A 21,457-nucleotide genomic window follows, 5' to 3' on the forward strand; every position below is an offset into this window, starting at 1 on the left:
ACCGTGGTTCTGGAAGGACACAACTTTCTACACTTTTGCTAAATTTTCATGGTAGCAATGACAAAACAGGGCTGGGGAGAGGGGAAAAACCAGGGTAGCTAAGATCTTAAAATTCTGGACAGTGACACTCTGTACTTAGGGACCTGCAAAGCACCTGGAAGGGCTGAGACTGGGAGGCACACATACAGCAAACGTCCTTCCATACTTGCTTTTTTCTCATTAACCAAGGGGATTTATGAATAAGCTCTGCAAACTTTAAAACCCATCCAGTATTCAAGATGCAATGTCCCTTCCGTGCCACTCAGTCTCTTCTGGAGTGAAATGCAACTATAATGATGTTCCCTGAACCCACCTGCAATATGCAAGCTCTCTAGAGAAGGTAGTCCCTGATCATCCTGTTGAAAATCTGGACCTCGTGTAAGCAAGAAGAAGTAGTCAAGGTACAGAGTGGCATAAATATTGTTACTTGAAGTGCTAATTATCTACCAGTGTATTCAAAACCTAGTGATTTCCAAACCTGCTGGAGCTTCTTATGGAAATAAACATACACATCCCAATGTAGGGTTAAAAGGATTCCCAGAAACCTACACCAAAAATACAAGTAAATTATCCTCTGAGCAGGGATTTCTCTCCAATTTCACTGCTTCCCACAAGGGGAACAATTTCTTGAGAACATAATAGTAAAGGAAACAATACACCACCAAAGAGAAAATAACATCTTTATAATTACAGATTAGTTCCCAAACAAATTGCACACCTACACACTCACTCTGCTTTGAAGCTGAATAACTTCGGTGAAGCTTGTCTATCCCCTTCAGCTACCAACATTTACAGCTTAACAGCTCAATCACAAGATTTTCGACACAGAAACCCCAGACTGCAAAAGCACTCTCGAATGACCCACTCATTTCATTCTTGAAGAATGTGGAAAACACAGCGACAGAGAGCACAAATCGGGGTTAATACCCCGGCAGGGGAGAGGGAGCCCTGGTATCTCTGAAACAGTTTCAGTGTGCCAGTTTCAGAGATTACCTAATCATTTCTAAGCCATTTAGATTTTTATCAGACAGGAACTAGCAGCTGAAAGTCTTGCTTGGCCCAAGCTGTTACATCTCTTTATCAGAAATTCATCTAAGTTTGGATTGCTTCAGCAAGGCACCCACATTCATTTCAACTCATTGGTTACTTATCCATTAAATGGGTTTCTTAACCATCACACTGGTTATTTAATTCCTACCCCATGGCTCCCCCAAGAAATAAAAAGTGCACTATAATTATATAAACTCTTAATTAAACTGAAGAATTCAGTGTTGCCATTACCAGTCAGTAATTCCACTCAATTAGGACAATAGACTTCCATTTATTACTGAACTCCTAATTGCTACTCATTTTCCTAGTTAGTAATTGCCAATCCTATCAGACAATGTGCTTCAAGAAAATTCTGCCATGAAATTATATTTCTCTCCATCACAGGAAAGGTGGAATCAGAGTCCTTACGTGGTCAGGAGTTGGGTCCTCTTCTCTAGCCCCATGCGTCTCCAGGCTCGGGGGTTTTAAAGGCTCGTGTGCCCCAGGGTTGGTTGCTGGTGCTGCGATCCGCGAGAGACTTACCCACAAAGGAAAGGCGTATCCAGGTAGCCAGAGAATCCCAAAGCCAAACCTAGCCAAAGAGGATGCAAAAACAAACCACCCGAAGCGGTCTCCGCATTTCCAGAGGACTAAGTTCAAAGTCTCCAGGCAGGACGCATTTTAAGTCTTGAAGTGTACGTCCACGGCAGGGGGCAGATTCGGCTGCTTCCCAGCCTCAGGAGACTCAAGACGGAAGTCCGAGGGAGGCAGCCGCACGGCACCACGACTGGGGCCAGCCGGCCTCTACCTCTGCCTCCCCGGGTCTGGCTTCCGAGGTGGGTTCGCGGGCACTGGCAGGCGCCGGGGAAACTTGCCAGCACGCCACCCGCCGCCTCTGGACGCCCCGGCGACCCCGCACCGGAGCTGGAACGAGTCCTGGCAGCCGGCTCCGCGGGAGCTCCCAGGCGGCGACCAGACGCGAGCGATCTACCCGCGGCTCGCGGATGCCTCGGCCCAGGAGCTGCGCGCCGCCCGCCCCAGCCCCGCCCCGGCCCGCGGAGCGCCCCAGCCCGCCTCGCTCCTCATGACCGTCTCCTAATTAGCCCAGAAGACTGCAACTCGCTGGCTAGCAAAGACACCCGCGGTGGGGAAACTTGACAATTTATTCCCGGGCCCGGGGGAGGTCACCCGCAGTGCACCAGCGGATTGGCTGCGGCGCGGGTTGCGGCGGCAGAGCGCGCAGGCAGAGCGCGCGCCGCTTCTGATCCGCTCTGCCATCCCGGCCAGGCAGGGGCAGGGAGGGCCGCCCTGAAGCAGCCCGCCGCTCAGAACCGTGTGAAAGGGACGGTGTCGGTGCCGGAACCACGAAACTGCCCCACTTCTCCAGACTGGGTGGGTGGAAGAAATGCTCTTTGCTCTTTGGGTTTTTAGACGTCACACTCTCTGTGTCTTCCAGTTGACAATGGGCTCAAGCCATTTACAGCCGGAAGATGTTCTGAATGAAGTGTCTACTCCAACTTCATGTTACAGAGGAGGGAACTGAAGCAGAAAGGATGAAGGAACTGTGAAGGTGAGTGGGTGGAAAAGCTAGGCCTGGGCGCCGGGTGTCCTCACTCCTAGTCTTTTTTCTACAGAGAACAGCGCTGCCCTTGGGGCTGCCTTCCTTACAGAGAGCTCCACCCTCAGGGGCACTCCCAGGAATGCACAGCAGTGCACGGAGAACTCTGCAACTCTGGTGTCTAGCCCACAACCAGAGAGGTCAGTAAATCAGACAGCATTATCTCTATCGTATACATTAAGACACTTAAACATTAAGTTTCTGAACTATGCCAACATAGTTCAGAAACTCCCCAGCCCCTGAGCTAGTTAGTAGGAAACGGAGTGGGTATGCAAACTCAAGCTTCCACAGTAATTCCTGAATGTCAGCCACCACACCTCAACGCTCCTTGCCCAAGGAGGTGCACAGAAGAGGAATTCCTGGAGGGGTGGCGTAGAAAACAGTGGCTGAGGATGACACCCTTGCAAATAGCACCAAGCCCCCTAACAGCGGATGCTGCAATGCCAGCTTGGCACATCCTGACCACAAAGCAACTAGTAATAATTCTTTTTTTTTTTTTTTTGAGACATTTTCAGTCTTGTTGCCCAGGCTGGAGTGCAATGGTGCAATCTCGGCTCACTGCAACCTCCGCCTCCCAGGTTCAAGCAATTCTTCTGCCTTAGCTTCCCAAGTAGCTGTGATTAGAGGCATGCGCCACCACACTCGACTAATTTTGTGTTTTTAGTAGAGACAGGGTTTCTCCACGTTGGTCAGGCTGGTCTTGAACTCCTGACCTCAAGTGATCTACCCACCTCTGCCTTCCAAAGTGCTGGGATTACAGGTGTGAGCCACCGTGCCCAGCCTCAGCTAGTAATAATTCTTATTGCCCCCTCCATTTTAGTGCTTCTTGTCACATCTGCTCGTCATCAAAAGTGAACACACCCCCATCTCCCACTCTCACTGAGTCTATTCTGGCTTTTGCAACCTCCACCCATACAAATGGAGGAAACTATCAAAGTAGGGAAGAGAGGAACAGCAAGCTTCAGAGAACTCTCTCTGTGCCAGGAGAGCTGAGAGCTGCTAAGCCTCTCCCTAGTCCTTGAATACACAGAGTCTAGAAGGGCTCCCATCCTAGTTGCCTTGTGTTTGGAATTTGAATATGTAGCACTCAGCATTTGAGGCATCCTGTCACTTTCCTGAGCAGAGAATTGAGCCAGCTCACTAATGCTATCAAATCACTGGTTCTCTCCACTAGCAGCATCCAGGAACTTAGATGTCAGAAAAGCAAATTCTCGGGCCCAACCCTGAGCTACTGTATCAGAAACTCTTGGGGTGGGGCCCAGCAATCTGTATTTTCAAAGCCCTGCCCCCACAACCCCAGGGGATTCTGCACACACTCAAGTTTGAGAACTACTGCTCTAAAAAGCTACTTGCCAGGGTCACCTGAAGGGGACAGAGCAAAGGTCAGAGTCAAAGTGGGCAAGTTGCACCGTGTATCAAAAATTGCCGCCCCTCCCCTCAGCCACAGTTAGAGGCCCTCTAGGGAGGGTTTGGAAAGGAAGTCAGTAGGTTTGAGGCATAGGATTCTTCTTCTAACTTTGAGGATCACTGGCCTGACCCCATCCTCCAGTCATCTCAACACTTGTGAGCACAACACTGAGAGCTGCCTGGGCCAGACTCTGCAGCCCACATTATTTTGCCCTGGGCAGAATAATGTTCTATGTTCTACGATGTTCTATGATGCTGTGCTTGCGCTGCTGGCCCCTGGACTAAAGCCTCCTGCTCAGGGTCCAGGGCTCTCCTGCCTCTCTATAGAATCATTCTGGGGGAGATGGGAGCTGTTCAAGTGACTGGTCATGACTGTGGTGAGATCACAACAGCTTGAGGGGAGCAAGTCCTGAGCCTGCAGCCCCGTCCACCAAGGGGATTCCGCTTTCCCATCCCCTCAATGGGAAGAATAGTTCCTCGCTTTCCTGATTGTTGTGGGGACTAAACAGCACTTTGTGTTTTTGGATGAAAAATAAAGCACTATAAATATATAGGGCTTGGTGACCCCTTATCATCTCCATTAATTAAGACACATGCAGTGAACGCTCTCATTCCATCATCACCTGACTAGAATCTGGCCTTGTCCCTTGGCCTTGGACATCACTGAAATGCAGGTCCTCTTGGTTGTACCTGCTCTCCAAGGTGTATGTGAGTAAGGGCCTAGGAGAGGGGAAACCAAAGAGGGGGTGATGCCCCAGCTTCAGTCCCAGTCTTTATGCCACTGAGGCAGTGTGCAGAGCATGAAATCATAGCTCCTTGATTTTAAAATGTTATGTTCACATTTATTAAAACACGGTATAAAAACAGGAATATTACCAACTTAGATTATTGAGTGCTTACTGCACAGCACGAAGCATTATTCTAAGTGCTTTATTTGTGTTAATTCCTCAAAACAGCCCCATGAGGTAGGTACTATTATTATCTCTATTTTGTAGATGAGAAAGTGGAATTATAAATGCCAAATAACGTGTCCAAAGTCAGGTCAGGCATGGTGGTTCATGCCTGTAATCCCAGCACTTTGGGAGGCAGAGGCAGGAGAATCGCTTGAGGCTAGGAGTTCAAGACCAGCCTGGGCAACATAGTGAAACACCATCTCTACAAGAAAAAAAAAGAAAAAAAGTAGCTGAGTACGGTGGTTTGTGCCTGTAGTCCCAGCTACTCAGGAGACAGAGGTGAGAGGATCACTTGATCCCAGATGTTTGAGACTGCAGTGAGCCAAGATGGTGGCACTGCACTACAGCCTGGGCAACAAAGCAAGACTGTCTCTAAGAAAAAACAAAAACACTAAAACCCAAATTCCAAAGTTTGAAATCACTTTTAGAATGTTATATTTTAATTCATTTATGTTCAACAAACATTAATGACACCCCTATTGTATACAAAGCACCCTGTGAGTCACCATGGGTAGGGAAGGGGTAGGATTCAGAGAAAAGGTGAAGAGGACATCTACAACTTCAGTAAAAGACAGGCAGGCAGTGGGCGTGGTGGTCACGCCTGTAATCCCAGCACTTTGGGAGGACAGGGCAGGTGGATCATTTGAGGTCAGGAGTTCGAGACCAGCTTGGCCAACATGGTGAAACCTCATATCTACTAAAAATACAAAAATTAACTGGGCATGGTGGCACACGCTTGTAATCCAGCTACTTGGGAGGCTGAGGCAGGAGAGTTGTTTGAACCCAGAGACAGAGGTTGCAGTGAGCCAAGATTGTGCCACTGCACTCCAGCCTGTCAACAGGGCAAGATTCCATCTCAAAAAAAAAAAAAAAAAAAAGATAAAATAAACCAAACCAAACAAAAAAGCAGTATTGCACAACTAGCAAGTGACAGAGCGGAATTAAAACCTGGGCAGTTTGGCTCCAGAACCCAATTCCTTCCCTAAACTTAACACTGCATTGCTCATGACAAAAGGCTAAGAGAAGAAAGATTCTGCCCTTTCTTTGATGTGTCATACTGAAAAAACATACACATATGTAAAATATATATCGATGGCAAATGTGAATATTTTTTCTTAATATGTATTAAATTTTCTACATTTTTACAATGGATATATATTGCTATATTGCATTTATAACAGCATAATTTTCTAATTTTATAGACTACCATTTCCATTGAGCGTATATTTCATTTATAACCAGCAACATTGTTTGTTATTATTTTTATAGATGATCATCTCTATTGAGGGCTGAGCCATGAGGCAATCTGTGAGCCTCCTGGGAAGCCTAGAGGTTTGTTTCTACATGTCTGGTGGCTGCAGAGTTTGGAGATCTGTGCCAACTGCAGTACCAGCCAAACTGAGGAATGGGGGATTATCTGCTCACAGCCAGATCAGGGTGAGAGAAAAGAGACCAGCAAATAGCCCTGACACATGCGTAGACTACAAAGTATGTTGCAGGTGGGGGAAGCATAAACAAACACATGAAGCATATTAAGAAGAGAGTGGGGGTGGGCGGGGTGGCTCATGCCTGTAACCCCAGCACTTTGGGAGGATGAGGCAGGAGAATCACTTGAGGTCAGGAGTTTGAGACCAGCCTAGCCAACATGGTGAAACCCCATCTCTACTAAAAATATATAAATTAGCCAGGCATGGTGGCCAGCGCCTGTAATCCCAGCTACCTGGGAGGCCGAGGCAGGAGAATCGCTTGAACCTGGGAGGTGGAGGTTGCAGTGAGCTGAGATCGTACCACTGCACTCCAGCCTGGGGGACAGAGTGAGACCCTGTCTCAAAACAAACAAACAAACAGTTGGTAAACCCGTTGCTAGGAACAAAAGCTTCCTGTCAAGGAGTAGCCTGGTGTGGGTCTTGGAACTTTCCTCCAGCAAAGCGGGCAGTATGGCCTATGAACCAAAAGCTTTGAAACAGGCACACACAAATGGGCTGTGTCACACCACATCTGATGGCACATTCAGGAGCACCTAATCTTTCACATTTGCCTTGGAACCAATCTGGGGTGGGGGCAGGTGCGGTGGGTATCAGCAGCCTCTCTTCCTGAGTCTTACTCAAGTCACACACAGTTAGAGGCAGGCCAGGACTGGAACCAACTTTTGTGTCTTAGTTCCAAGCGCTTTGCCACCCCATGTTGCCAATCTAGGTAAAACTGTAAATCTGAAAGATGACACCTGAACTACAAGTTCCTTTAACCCTGGAGAAAGTTAAATAAAAATAATGTGGTGGGCACTCTGCTTACTAGAAGTGTACAAATATCGATATAATGACACATTTGAAACTGATGGCACTCTGAAAGAACAGCTACGGTAAACGAGGAAAACAACACGGAAAAAGGCCATTATTTTGATTATTGGGAGAGTTTTCCATTCACAACTACACGTATGTTTGTTACAACTGGGAAATCTGTCACGTTTTGTTGACAACTCAGACTGTTTCTACATTCCTGCCACATCGCTGGGAGATTTCCAGGCTCAAAGAGATACAGGGCTTTTAGTGTATTTATGATTTAACAGAAGTTTCTTTTCGGTCATAAAATATAAAATTATGATGACCGGCTCAAAGGTCTGGAGGGACAAGCTTGGGAAGAGGAAATAACCCTACTAGTCTAACAATGCTACCCTTCTCTTCAAAACAGATCCTCAGAGCTGCTTCAACCACTACCCTATATCCAAAGAGTTTCTAAAATAAAGGAACAGTATGCCCCCAAAAGTTCTAACAACCTCTAGGGAGATAGGGGATGGTAAGAACAAGGCAGTTTGAGTCAGAAAGATCTGAGTTCTGAGGCCCACTCCGTCACCAGCCCGTGAACTTGGCAAATCGCTTCAACCTCTCTAAGCTTTCAGTTTCTTGAACAATTGAGAGCAATATTCTCTCCTCGCAGGTTGTCATCAAAAGCTGCAAAGAACTGCCCTCTAACCAGAGGTGGTTGTCAGTACTTCTTTGGGGGCCAGTGCCTCCTTATTTTATGTATATACACATACACACACACACACATACACACATATATATACACATACATACACACACACACACAAATGCAAAAACAAGCTCCTGGCCACTGTTCTCTGAGGTCACTACTAACCTGGCTGCACTTGTCTGAGACCAAGTTCTGGGCACAGCTGGAACACTGAAGTCATTGTGGCCACTCAGGCCTCACCTCTGCAGACCACTCTCCCTCCTCCTGGCGGGGGAAGAAAGGTTTCTGGGCTTTGTGAGGGCATGGCAGGAGTGTGTGAGTGGGGAACAGCCGAGGAGAAAGCTGGAGCGGATGATGCTTTCCTGAGGAGCTTTGTCAGGCAGGCCTGAGAACAAACCTGGTCTCAGCCTTCCCCCAGAGTCCCCCTGGAGCTTGGGGTGATGAGTTAAGAAACGATAATAGAAGCTGAACAGAAACTATCAGTCATATCCCCACGACTTTCTTTTTCTTTATTTCTTGTCTTTTTTTATTTTTATTTTTTTGAGACAGAGTCTCATTCTATTGCCCAGGCTAGAGTGCAGTGGCATGATCTCAGCTTATTGCAACCTCCGCCTCCCAGGTTCAAGCTATTCTCCTGCCTCAGCCTTCCAAGTAGCTGGGATTACAGGTACGTGCCACCACGTCCAGCTAATTTTTGTATATTTAGTAGAGATGGGGTTTTGCCATGTTGGCCAGCATCATCCGCTCCGGCTTTCTCCTCGGCTGTTCCCCACTCAGACACTCCTGCTATTCCCTCTCACAAAGCCCAGAAACTTTCCTTCCCCCGCCAGGAGGAGGGAGAGTGGTCTGCAGAAGTGAGGCCTGAGTGGCCACAATGACTTCAGTGTTCCAGCTGTGCCCAGAACTTGGTCTCAGACAAGTGCACCCAGGTTAGTAGTGACCTCAGAGAACAGTGGCCAGGAGCTTGTTTTTGCATTTGTGTGTGTGTGTGTGTGTGTGTGTACTCCTGACCTCAAGTGATCTGCCCACCTCAGCCTCCCAAAATGCTAGGATTATAGGTGTGAGCCACCACACCTGGCCATTTCCCCATGACTTTCTAGTTTTGTTTTTTTTTTTCCCAGGGGGTTTTGCACACAAAAAGGTCATTTTTGATTCCCTGTTAGCTCAGGCGGCTCCTGGGTTTTCCACCATGCTCTCCTGTAGCCCCGCTTCTCCCCGCCGGGAGGGCTCTCGTTTGTTCCCCACATGGGAGGAGTGGAGAAAGAGAATTCATTCTGCAGACCCGTTCTCCCTGCAGTTGGAAGCAGCAGATTGCCCCACTCATGTCTCGCAGTGCATGCTTGGAAGGCCACTGCTCCACTGCCACCGGGAGGCCAGTGCTAGGGAAAGGGCCCCCACTGTGTGAGTGGCCGCTTTTTATGGTTGCTGCCTCTGTAGGAAATGCTCTGAAGGGATTTTGGAAACCATGGGGCATCCAACGTGTTTCAAAGTACATGCTTCACTTTCAGTAGGCATAAGCTTTGTAACCCCTGATATATAGATCGGAGTCTGAATATGCTTAGATCTCAGAATGGAAGGGTTTCTAAAGAAAAACTCCAGAAATACCCGAATTCAGATGTAAAAAAATGTGTGAGAATCAAGAACAAAGCCAGCGAAAGCAGAGGGAGTGAATAACCTTTCATTTCAAGCTGCTTTCCCCACTAGAGACAGTCATGATCTGTGCAGCACTATTTGATGCAAATGCCTCTCAGAAAAGAGCCAGTGGATAATAGATAAAAAGATTATCTGTGACATTATGAAAAATGAAAGTTTAAAAACGGCTACAAGTCCCATAAAAAAAAAAAATCCTAAACTTTATTCAGTCTTGTTGAAAGGCAACAGCGGAACTGTGTTTTGTTCAGCCCCTGGGGTCCCTGCCTCTTCCGCCATTGTTCTAATACCTTCCACCAGCTCATCTGTTTGCAAAAATCTTTCCTGCTGCTTTCTCTTTGCTGGAAACATAAGGTCCAAGAAGCTATCACAGCCCTGTTTCTTTTCCCTAACTGGACTCTGATGCTGGAAATTCAAGTGCTGCAGCTCCTGCCCCTCTCTCTTCCCTTCCCCGTCATCCCCCTCTGTGCTAAACCACCGGCTGCACACTTGATTTAACAGATGAATTACAGATTCAAGGCATGGGTTTCCAGGGCAGGAAAGAGTCTGATTTTTGTCCAGGTCTCTCTTGATTGGCTCAGCATGGAAGTCTTTCATTTAATGGGCCAGGTCCTGCTGAGAACACCTCTGCTGGCACCACACCGATTTCTTTCTTTGCTCGAGAGAGGAGCAGAGATCCTAAAGAGAGATTTTCCATCTTCCAGATTTCTGGTGTGCTCACTACTTATCATTCCTTTTAAACAGAGCATTACGAGTGTAACCCAAGACTCCACGAAACATTTGATTCATCTGATCAACCATCTTTGATCTCAAAGTTGGCCGAGATGTTGTTGAAGAACCTATTTGAATACCTAGGCCACAAAAACATGCCTTTTCCTTCCACTCAAGGAGATAGCATGGTGCGGCAGTTCAGTGTGAGGGTGTGGAGGGGACTGCCTTGTTCAAATTCCAGTTCTGGCACCTGCTAGATGGGTGGACTTTGAGCAAGTTTCAATGTCTGAATTTCTCTATTTGCAAAACAAATACAATAAGATGATCAGATTGAACCATACAGGACTGCTAATATTTGACTGTTTTTGATTACAAAAAGATTATTAGATTTGACCACATACAATTACCAATATTTGACTGTTTTTGACCTACAAAAATGGCAGTTTTATATGGTTCCTCTTAATACCCACCTCAAAGGGTGACTGTGAGGATGGAAGACAGAAAGTCATATAGAGTGCTGCACTGAAGTGCCTGGGATGCAGCATATGCTGAGTAAAGGTTATTATTGCTGTTATTGTCAAGGAGCTTATAGGAATCACTTGCTGTATACAGATCACCTGTATACAGGTACTGCAGTGTGAAATACTCAGATCCATCACCTAGTTGCCAAGGACCATCTAGGCCAGGTGATGCAGTGCTAACAAACATCATTAAGGGTAGAGAAAGATGTGTACTCAGTCTGAACTCTTTCTGTCTCATTTCCTCTTGAAAAATCCCTTCCTGGGCAGGCGTGGTGGCTCATGCCTGTCATTCCAATACTCCGGGAGGCTGGGATGGGAGAATCTCCCGAGCCCAAGAAATCAGGAACAGCCTGAGCAGCATAGTGAGACCCTATCTCTACAAAAAGTTAAAAAATCAGCTGGGCATGGTGGTGTGTGCCTGTCGTTCCAGCTCCTCGGGAGGCAGAGGTGGGAGGGTTGTTTGAGCCCCGGGGGTTGATGCTGCAGTGAGCCGTGATGGCATCACTGCATTCCAGCCTGGTAACAGAGCAAGATTCTGTCTCAAAAAGGAAAAAAGAAAAATCCCTTGCCATATGGAATGCTGTTCCCTTCCCATTCTGAGGCAATTTTACCCATTCCTGGTGGCTTTTATAAGCCAGTTGGTATGACTGGAATTAGACCTAAACTACTCAAATGGAGATTCCAAAAATATGTTTGAAAACAGACATCAACCTAAGACTGTGTATCACACTGTGTGCCTCCTTCCTCTGTTTCCTGCAAGTAGTGAAGAGAAAGTTTTAATTGTTGGAGGAAGAGTAAAATAGAGAAATCAGGAAAATCTGTGGACAAGTGCTGACCTCAAGGACAGGAACAGTAAGTGTCAAACTGAATGGGACTGAACAGCAGCCTCTCCGGAGGCAAATCCACCCAGAATGCAAATATGCAGCTAGCTTTCCCACACCAGAGTTCAGGATGCAAGCCTTAGTGTTGAGAACTCGAGAAACATCAATGCAATGGGCAGGCATCCCGTGCTTTCTGGAGTGCCTGTCTACCAGTTCTATCCCAGACTACAATGCAAAGCTTCAGTCATGCTCCCAATCACATCATTTCCTGGAGCAGTTCTTGAGATGTTTAATCCTAAATAGAATCCTTCCCTTCCTTACATGCACCCAAACAAATATACTCCCCTACTGTAATGAAACATTCTCCATCGGCCTAATCAGAATTATCCTGAAGGTCTGCTTTCTTCTTTTTAAATTATGAAATATTTTTGGACTACAGGAAAAGTATAGGATAACATGAGAATACATGTAAGGAAAACCTGTAAAGCCACCATATAGCTTGAGAAATATATATTTCAGATATCTCCCCGCAGGGCACACACTCACCAATTTGATATTTATCATGCACAGTATGGTATTTATACTTTTGCTATATTTGTACATAGGATACAAACACCATGTAGCACTGTTTCAAGTGTTTTAAAACTTTATTTTGGCTGGGCGCAGTGGCTCACGCCTGTAATCCCAGCACTTTGGGAGGCTGAGGCAGGAGGATCACTTGAGGTCAGAAGTTCGAGACCAGCCTGGCCAACAAGGTGAAACTCCGTCTGTACTAAAAATACAAAAATCAGCCAGCTATTTTTTTATTTATGGTGGCACATGCTTGTAATCCCAGCTACTTGGGGGACTGAGGCAGGAGAATAGCTTGAACCCGGGAGGTAGAGGCTGCAGTGAGCTGAGATCGCACCACTGCACTCCAGTCTGGGTGACAGAGCAAGACACTGTCTCCTAAATAAATAAAACTTTATTTCATTGCTTTTGTCCCACATGTAGCCGTCTACAACTTTTAAACAAGAGATTCTAATTCACTGGGTCCATTAGGGGTTATTTGCCTTGAACAAACTGGCTAGATTGTGGGTAATAGCGAGGGTGATCATATCCCACAGAATTCAAACTCGGATACTTTTAAGAGTGAAGATATCCACTGTTAACAACTACAGCAGGCATAAACTGGGGCTGTTTGAGGCAAACCAGGACCTGTGGTCACCGTGGTGACGGCAGATGGGTTCCTGTGTTAATATATGCGATCCGTATGACCGACTAGAAGCCTCTCACATCGCAACATCTGATGGGCCCCTCGGAATGAGTCCTTTGGTTTGTGCCTCTTTTGGCAGAAAAGTCATTAATGAGAACCTCAGTTTCTCGGTTAGTCAAATGGGGATTCTGGAAGAGGAGGGGGAGTGTAGCTCTTGCAACCTTCCTGGTGTGTTTCAGGCCTGTGTTGTAAAGTGCTCTGAGCACAAGAGAACACCAGCAGCCCCACAGAAAGCCACAGCGCCCCGCAGAGGACTAGAGCCTCCTTTCTGTGTGTCAGTCCAGCTGTTTCCACAGCAGGGCAGGGACAGTTTGCCCCCTGCAGGACCCTCAAAAGTTGACTGGTCAAGGCTCTCCACTCCTTTTTCACACAGCATCTTAACTGGCCTGTTTCTATGGAAATGAGCTTACTGCCAATCAGGTTTTCTCTCAGCTCCCAACTGGTTACCAACGCACCCCTCAGATTTGAAATAGTGCTGAATTAGATCCTTGCTAAATAAGTAAATAGGAGCCAAAAAGGATGTCAGAGGAGTTAGTAATTTTGGTTTCCCTTTGAAAAAAAGAAATCAGACACTGAGCTTACTCAACACCTTGAAAAGCAGGGTGCAGAGGCGCAAGGAGAACCTACGTGCTCCTGGCTGGGTGAGGCCAGGCAACACCTGTGTACCAGAGCTTCTGGAACGAAGACAGAGCCAGAGAAACACTGAAGTTTTCAGTCACTGCCCCAGCACACGCCCTTCCTGGCTGGCAGGACGAGGGATTCCTCCTGTTTGCCGCCCCCTTCCTTCTTCAGAGCAAGGCCAGCATTCGCCTCCCTGGAACAGGGGCCTGTGGTGTGAAGGGGTGCTCTGGGGCTGCCCTAAGCATGGCGTTCTGGGCCTGTCTCTGTACTGCCCCCAGGGCTGGCTCAAGTTCGCTGGTGGCTGTGGCTGAAGTCGCAGCCTGCCACCCAAGATGCCTTCTTTATTCCAGCTCTGTATTTAGGCATTAGGATGCACAGACCTTTTATCAAGGGTTGTTCCCCCTCCCAAATTGCATTTGACCAGTTTCATTTCTGCCTGAAATTAAAACACAGAACTTATAAATCCCAAGCTGTCACAGCGTGAATGAAACCCTAGAAATAAATCCAGTCTCATGACAGAGCGATCCGGAGACCTCAGTGGGAAACAAGATACTTTGTTTAATAATTATCAGCCTGCTTTCAGGGCCTGTCTGCTAAAGCAGTGGTGTCAGAAGCTGCATAGAGAAGAATTTGTTTCCCCAGATTTCACCCTGGGAAAGACTGAAGCCATTTAAAACCAGACTGGACGCTTTTGATTTACATTTCTGATATTAAATGCAGAGCGGCTGTCTACATTTATGCTACAGGGCATTACTTCAGTGCGAAGAAACAGGGTGGTGGCAGAGATCCAGTTTCCTAATGAACAAGCTTATCTGGAGGAAAACAGCTTTTCACACCGTAACAAACAATGAACACCTCTTAGATAGCAAATTCAACGGCAAAAATATAGCATTGTACATGTCACAGTCCCGGAATTTAATGGGGGCACTTGCAGCATTAGTGGTTTACATTAATTTTTAAAATTAATTTTGTTTGGCCCGCAGGGAAAATATTTTCATTTTTGTTTCTGATATCCTGCAGCTAATTAACACTGCTTACCGCTGCTCTACAGAGCTATCCATAATCGTCCACTTGGTAGCCAGAGGCCATTTTTAAAAGAGGAAAGCTGGAAGAGGGGCAGAAGGCAGGCGTTTTTGCTTTCTTCCACAAAGAAAGGCTCGCCCAGATGGACAGAGTTGCTCGGCAGAGGCCTGAGCTGTGCGGTGCGGGTCTCAGCGGTCATGGTGCCTGGAGGGCAGCCTTGGATGGGCCCAAAAGGCTCTTTCTTCACTCACTCTCCACTACTCCCCCCACAACAGAGGCTCCTAAAGCTGGTGACTCTCAGCATTACCTGGGCAGTTTCTGTAAAGGTGTAGATTACTAGGCCCCACCTCACACCCATGAATCACTTCCTCTGCCTCCGCCCCTCCCATGAAAGAGTTAACGACCGGCGACTTAGAAAACAGGCCCCCTCTCTCTCTGCCTGGGGCAGGGAGATCAGGGAATTCACTGCTAATCACTGCGCTTGTGATTTCTGATTTCTACTGGCAGCAAAGAGAATTGAACTGGGGTCCCCAGAGAGCAGCCAGCTCCACAAGGCAGACCTTGAGCTTGTTAGGCTGTGGTGCTGCCATGCGATTATCAATTTTAAATTAATCTCCCCAGTCTCTTTAAAGTGGTTGCTAAAAATATAATCTCTGGGATATCTTACCGTAAGACTTAACTAAAGGGAAAAATTTGGATAATAATTAAGTGCTTCCCTCTGCCTAAGCTTCCTGTAAAACACTTCTGGAGACTTGGCTAATCCACGGGCAGCAGGAAGACCAGCCAGGGGCGGCCCCAAGGTCTGAGTGAGCAGGTTTATAAGTTACACACTTTCTCTAAATAAAAATTAAACAGGCAATATGCGTTTGGACAAAAGGTTAAAGATACAGTACTACACTGTATTAAAACAAATCCTTCCCTATTTTTAACCCAAAGAAGTTTGGGAGGAAAAGCCAAAAAAAATTGTCTAGACATACTTTTGCTAAGCTCATGAGGGAGTCGTTACAAACTCACTTTATAGGGACATAATCTAGGTTATATATACAACACATTTTTTTTTAAAGGCAGCAACATGGTGGGACAATATGAACAAAAGTGAAAGGAGTTCTTATTCGCAAGAAAAGGGCTCTCTGTAGAAACATCTCTGGCCTTGTCGAAGGCTCAAGTCAAAAGCAGACACATTTTCTAAAAGCTACTAAGAACGATGAAGAGGGAAATGAACAGCAATTCATTAACAAAACTCAGCATTCTGCCCACACTCTGCAGCTTTCTGCTAAATGAAAAGATGATTCTATACCTTGAATTCTGTGAAGTGGTGAGTCCCAAGCTTCCCCAGAGGGGAGAATACCTGTGGTATTTTTCCTTTCCTTTTCCCCTGACCTTCCTATTTCTTTGGGCAACATGGTGGGAAGGGGTAACTTAAAGCAAGAGCTCTGAACAAATATACATACTCTCTACGTGCAGCCATTCAAGTCGGAGAATGCAGGCTGCCTGAGGGTCCAGTGGGACTCCATAGGCCTCAGCCTGAAATATGGGATGCTTTGTATACTCAGCTTGATGTGGAAGGAAGGGTTGGGGCCCGGGAGAAGGGAGAGGAGTTGGATAGAGGAAAGACTGTGGGTCTGAAAAGGGCTGAGAAGACAGCTTGTGTGAGGCTTTCATAAAACCACACTGCCTTCTTTTAATGATAACGATAAAGAAAACCCCCAACTTCATAAAATTCCATTAATTCTATAATTTCCTTTCTTCGATAAGAGCAAAGAATAAAACAACTCATTACCTCTACTACCAACTAGATGTTTGACCTTGAAAAAATGACTTAACATTTCTGGTTAAAAAAAAGTGGGTTGAGTAAGACAAGCTCTAAAATTCTGATTTTATTCTTCTGGTTGAAAGAAAACAAACCAAAATGAAACAAAACCTTACTATACATAGGCCAAAGCTCAATTTTGGCCCCACCTTTGACTAAATGATGAAAAATTAGAATGGGGAATGGTAAAATAGACATTTTTTTACTGTGTGAACAATATAAAATGTAAAGGAATTTAGACATAAGTCAACTACACCACATTAAAAAAATGCCATAATTAAGATGAAATAAAAGTGACAGCAGAGTCTCTTTTATACTCCTGGAAGGCTCCCCAAACCTTGGTGAATGGAAACATGGCTTACTAGGAACCAGGTCTGTCCCTTGTTAAGGCTAAGGTTGGGTGGGGAGAAGGGGGTCAGGTGAGTGAAAGTACTGTGGTGGGTAACAAACAGCATACATTATCAAAGTGACTTGTGCATAGTTAGTCTCTGTTTAAGAGCCCAATGAATCTCAACATTTTTTTTTTCTTTGAAACAGGTTGGAGGTTGCTCAAGTTGGAATGCAGTGGTGCAATCATAGCCTGGAACTCACTGGCTCAAGCGATCCTCCTACCTCAGCCTCCTGAGCAGCTGGGCCTATAGGCAAATGCCATCATACCCAGCTAATTATTTGATTTGATTTGATTATTTTTTGAGACGGAGTTTTGCTCTTCTTGTCCAGGCTGGAGTGCAATGGTGCAATCTCGGCTCACTGCAACCTCCGCCTCCTGGGTTCAAGTGATTCTCCTGCCTCAGCCTCTGGAGTAGCTGGGATACCAGGCATGAGCCACCATGCTGGGCTGTTTTGTATTTTTAGTAGAGACGGGGTTTCACCACGTTGGTCAGGCTGGTCTCGAACTCCTGACCTCAGGTGATCTGCCCACCTCATTGCTGGGATTACAAGCGTGAGCCACCGTGCCCAGCCTTATTTTTAAAATTTTTTTGAAGCAAAGGGGTCCCACTGGGTTGTCCGGGCTAGCTTCAAACTCCTGGCCTCAAGCGATCCTCCTGTCTTGGCCTCCCAAAGTGCTGGGATTACAGGTATGGGCCACCACACCCAGCCTCAACTATTTTTTTTGGTTACAGATTCTGTTTGAAAATCTGATGAAAGCGAAGAACTTTCTTCTGAGGCAAATGCACAAGCACACAAACAAAACTTTAAATACACTTATAGTGGACTCCTGGGCTCCTTTAAAGTTCGTCAGCAAATCCTGTCGTATCTGTTAAACACAAAGTAAAACTTCCTGTTCTAGGCCTAGACACTGGAACATCTGTTTGTTCTTCCATTTGCCTTGAAGGTTTGTAGTGTTCCCATTTTCTCAAGAAAAAATGTCTTTTTCAATTAAAAACCTGAACACCCTGCACACCCAAGCAATTCTGCAGGAAGTCTGGTGTGTCTGGCTCAAGAGCAAAAGGTTGACAAGCAGAAGACCTGCAGCTGCAGCCCTCATGGCCTACGCACCTTCAGAGGTGGGGCTTGTATCCTGAGGCTGAATTTGGAACTCTTTTTCCACAGGAGAAAATTCCTACCAGTAAATAAGTCTGTGTCCCCTCCTATTAGAGACTGCCCTCTTTCTGACCTACTTCATCCACCCTTTTGACCTGCCTTCCTTCCTGGAGAACTAATAGGAAACGTGGTACCTGGTGAGGGGGAGGATCAGCAGGAAGCAGCCTCCTGGAATGTCAATGATGCTGGGAGAAGCACACCTACCCCATTCCCATTCAGCAGGCAGCCACGCTACAGCACAGGGCACATCTGCATAGCTGAAGGTCAGGATGAAGTCAGACTGGCTTTCAGCCCTGAAACTCCACTGTTTCAGGGTTGCAAGAGTGAAACTGTCTAGTACGTCTACTCTAATTGGCACTGGGCTACTGAATGATAAGAGATGGGAATGTGCTTTGAGGCCCAGTGCATGCCACCAAGTCAGAGCTGGTTACTTTCGAAGGCACTGTGTTGTGGAGCCCCAAGTGGCTAGAATGGCTGGCTTCTAGAGGGTCTGTATCCTGGCCTCAAAGACATCTCAGAGGCTCTCCTGCGAATGTAATCGACTTCACAGCAGCCTGCTTCTTAGAGCAGTTGGTCATCCTCTATCTTCCTGCTTCTTCCAGACTGATTATGAATCATGTTTGAAGTGAAAAGAAATGGTGGCTTAGGGGCAGATTCTCCCCGACTTCCTACTCCAGCCAATCTCCCAGCTAAATGGGTCCAAAAACCTCTCCTCAAGAAAGTGACAAACGAGGCACTAAATCAGAGGAATTGCGAATTCAATCACTTAGCCTGAATGGAGAGAGCCTTACAAGATGAATTCCATCACATTAAATAGCTTGACTCATGTCAGGAGAAAGCAGTCTACAAACCACTGGAAGGAAGGCTTGAAAAGATGGTTTATTAATTGCACCTGCTCTGTCCTATCCCTGGGCAGGGTAGGCTTGAAACCCACATCTCTAGCACTGAAGGAGATGGAATGGAATGTTCTATGGGTAAATATGCGAAAAAGATTGCCAACCTGATTTCTCATGAAATAAAGCAAATAAGGAACAGGGCAGCACCATTACTTTTTTTTTTTATTAGCAAATTAATTGCTTAGAAAAAAGAATCCAATTGTCTCAAGAGAAACAGTCCTTAAGAACCAAACTGTTCATCTCAATTTCATTTGAATTATTATTTGAAAGGATTAAATCTGTTAAAGTGACACTTCTCAGCATTGCATACTGAGACAGCAAAGTTGCCTAACTTGATTTTTCTAAAATGTTCCTCCCTTCATCTTTTTTTTTTTTTTTTTTTTTTTTTTTTTTAAGGAAACAGAATATAAGGCTGGGCATGATGACTCATGCCTGCAATCTCAACACTTGTGGAGGCCGAGATGGGTGGATTGCTTGAGCCCAGAGTTTGAGACCAGCCTGGGCAACATGGTGAAACCCTGTCTCTACTAAAAAAAACAAAAATTAGCCAGGTGTGGTGGCATGTGCCTGTAATCCCAACTATTTGAGAGGCTGAGGTGGGAGGATCACCTGAGCCCGGGGAGGTTGAGGCTACAGTAAGCCATGATCGCACCACTGCACCACTCCAACCTGGGCAATGCAGGGAGACCCTGTTTCTAAAAAAAAAAAAAAGAAGAAGAAGAAAAAAGAAAAGAGAATATAACTTAGGCATCTTAGACCTGTTGGTTTGGCTATAGCTAGCAACATCCTTAACCAAAGAAGGACCCAGGGAAAATGAACTTTCTGGAGAGGATGTCTTACCAAAACGGTCTTAATTTAAAAAAACAAAACCATGATAATATGGCTAAGTATAGACAAGAAAAAATTTGGGTAGCTCCCAGTATAGAACAGGCCTCATTCCTTAACTATATCAGAAGTTGGGAAAAATAGTGAAGAGGGGGAGTGATTCTAGGTTTTGTAATTCACTTTACAGTGAACTCAGTGGCAAATCTAGGAGAAGCATATTGTCTTGGTGCTCTAGTTTACTAACTTTTATAGTTGGAAGAAAAACAATTACTTCAGCAAGATGGGGTTACAAAGAGTCCTGGACTTAGAATAGACATGTGATTTCTAGTGCCACCTCTGTCTCAGGTAACTTCATTGGTCAAAAGGGAGAAAGTAGGGATAGAAAATGTGCAGCGTGCACACTTCCTCGCCTTCATGCCATGCTCATGGCAGACATCACTAATTGATTTAGCCTTTGATGCCTTCATGGCCCAGAATCTTCAATACAAGCCTCCAGGCAGCCACCTAACAAACTATAGATAGCAGGACAATCGAAACCTATTTGCTATGTCTAGACTAGATGATCTTTAAGGTCCCTTTTAGCTGTAACTTTCTAGGATATCTTCTGCAAATTATTTTCATATTCTACTAGGAATCTACTGAGGACAAAACACATATGGACAAAAATGCTTTATGATGTTGCCATAGTTGGGGAAAAAAACATGGCTCAGTAAATTGTTTTCATGTTTCAGTGATTAGAGAGTCTCCGGACAAAAAACATGGTATGTTCTGAAACTAAGAAACTGCTGCCACAGCTGTGGCTATACATCAACTGCTGCTTATCAACCTTGTTGATCAACCCCAAATGACAATAATCGCAGACAAGCCAATGCCAATTTATCAATTAAGTAGCTAAGACTGGTAACAGATAATGTTGTGTATCACTTACATAATCCCTACACCAAAGGATTTAAGGTACCTTAAAGGACCAAAAGGATTTAGGGTACCTTTAAAAGATATCAGGGAGGGGGGAGGATTTTTAAAATTACTGGTAGAAGAGAAGGAAAAATAAACAATGTGGGTATGCACAGTGGAGATGGGAATGAAGTCTGCCCATCCCTTAACCACTTATTTATAACAGATGGGCCAGCAAGCTGGCTCTAGGCTTCCAGCAGCCACGGTGATGACGGGAACCTAAGCAGTTGCACAGTTCATGGGGGTTCCAAGATAAAGGAAAACCAACTCTTCAAAAAAGGCTCAATTATTCCTAACTCTGCAATCAGAGTGTTATTTCTCCCAAGGATCTACATAAGCAAAACAACACATAGCACACTAAATAATATTATTTTTCTACTCATTCATTCAAAAGTCCTGGCAACGGTGTCACAGGGTTATCAGAGCCTCTGTCTGCAGAGTGTATGGTGCTGTTCTAAACTGGAATACCGGAAAGGCTAACTCTGGTTTTCTGCTGGTTTGTCTTACTCCAGATCCTCCAGAGTAGTACTTCCCAAACTGTGTTCCAAGGGACCTATGAAATGTTCCTAGGTGTTCTGTGGTCAAAGCTGTTCGGTAAACACAGCATATTATTACCTTCTCCACCTGCTTTGCTTAATTTGATCTAATCCAACAATTTTCAAACAAAATCCTTTATCCTAGTGGCATCTATTAATATATTATGAAAAGACTATTTCAGGAAACATTTCAGAAAATGCCAATCTAGAGAAAAAGGACTGCACTTATTCCTATTTTTGGAATCCTTCTAAAACATTGTTCCTCTAAGTGAA

The 21,457-nt window shown here is 45.5% G+C and overlaps 1 protein-coding gene and 1 long non-coding RNA gene across 6 annotated transcripts in view; one reads left to right on the forward strand and one right to left on the reverse strand.

Moving 5' to 3' along the window:
* AUTS2 (activator of transcription and developmental regulator AUTS2) overlaps positions 1-21,457 on the reverse strand; it is a 1,206,381-nt gene that overhangs the window by 196,617 nt on the left and 988,307 nt on the right. The gene's annotated exons all lie outside the window — the stretch shown is intronic.
* Positions 1,903-17,063, forward strand: LOC140710605 (uncharacterized). Its single transcript, XR_012091693.1, has 3 exons — positions 1,903-2,212; positions 2,525-2,638; positions 16,966-17,063. It is a non-coding gene; the product is annotated as an uncharacterized lncRNA (long non-coding RNA).

This window comes from Chlorocebus sabaeus, chromosome 28 (assembly GCF_047675955.1).
Source record: "Chlorocebus sabaeus isolate Y175 chromosome 28, mChlSab1.0.hap1, whole genome shotgun sequence".
NCBI lineage: Eukaryota > Metazoa > Chordata > Mammalia > Primates > Cercopithecidae > Chlorocebus > Chlorocebus sabaeus.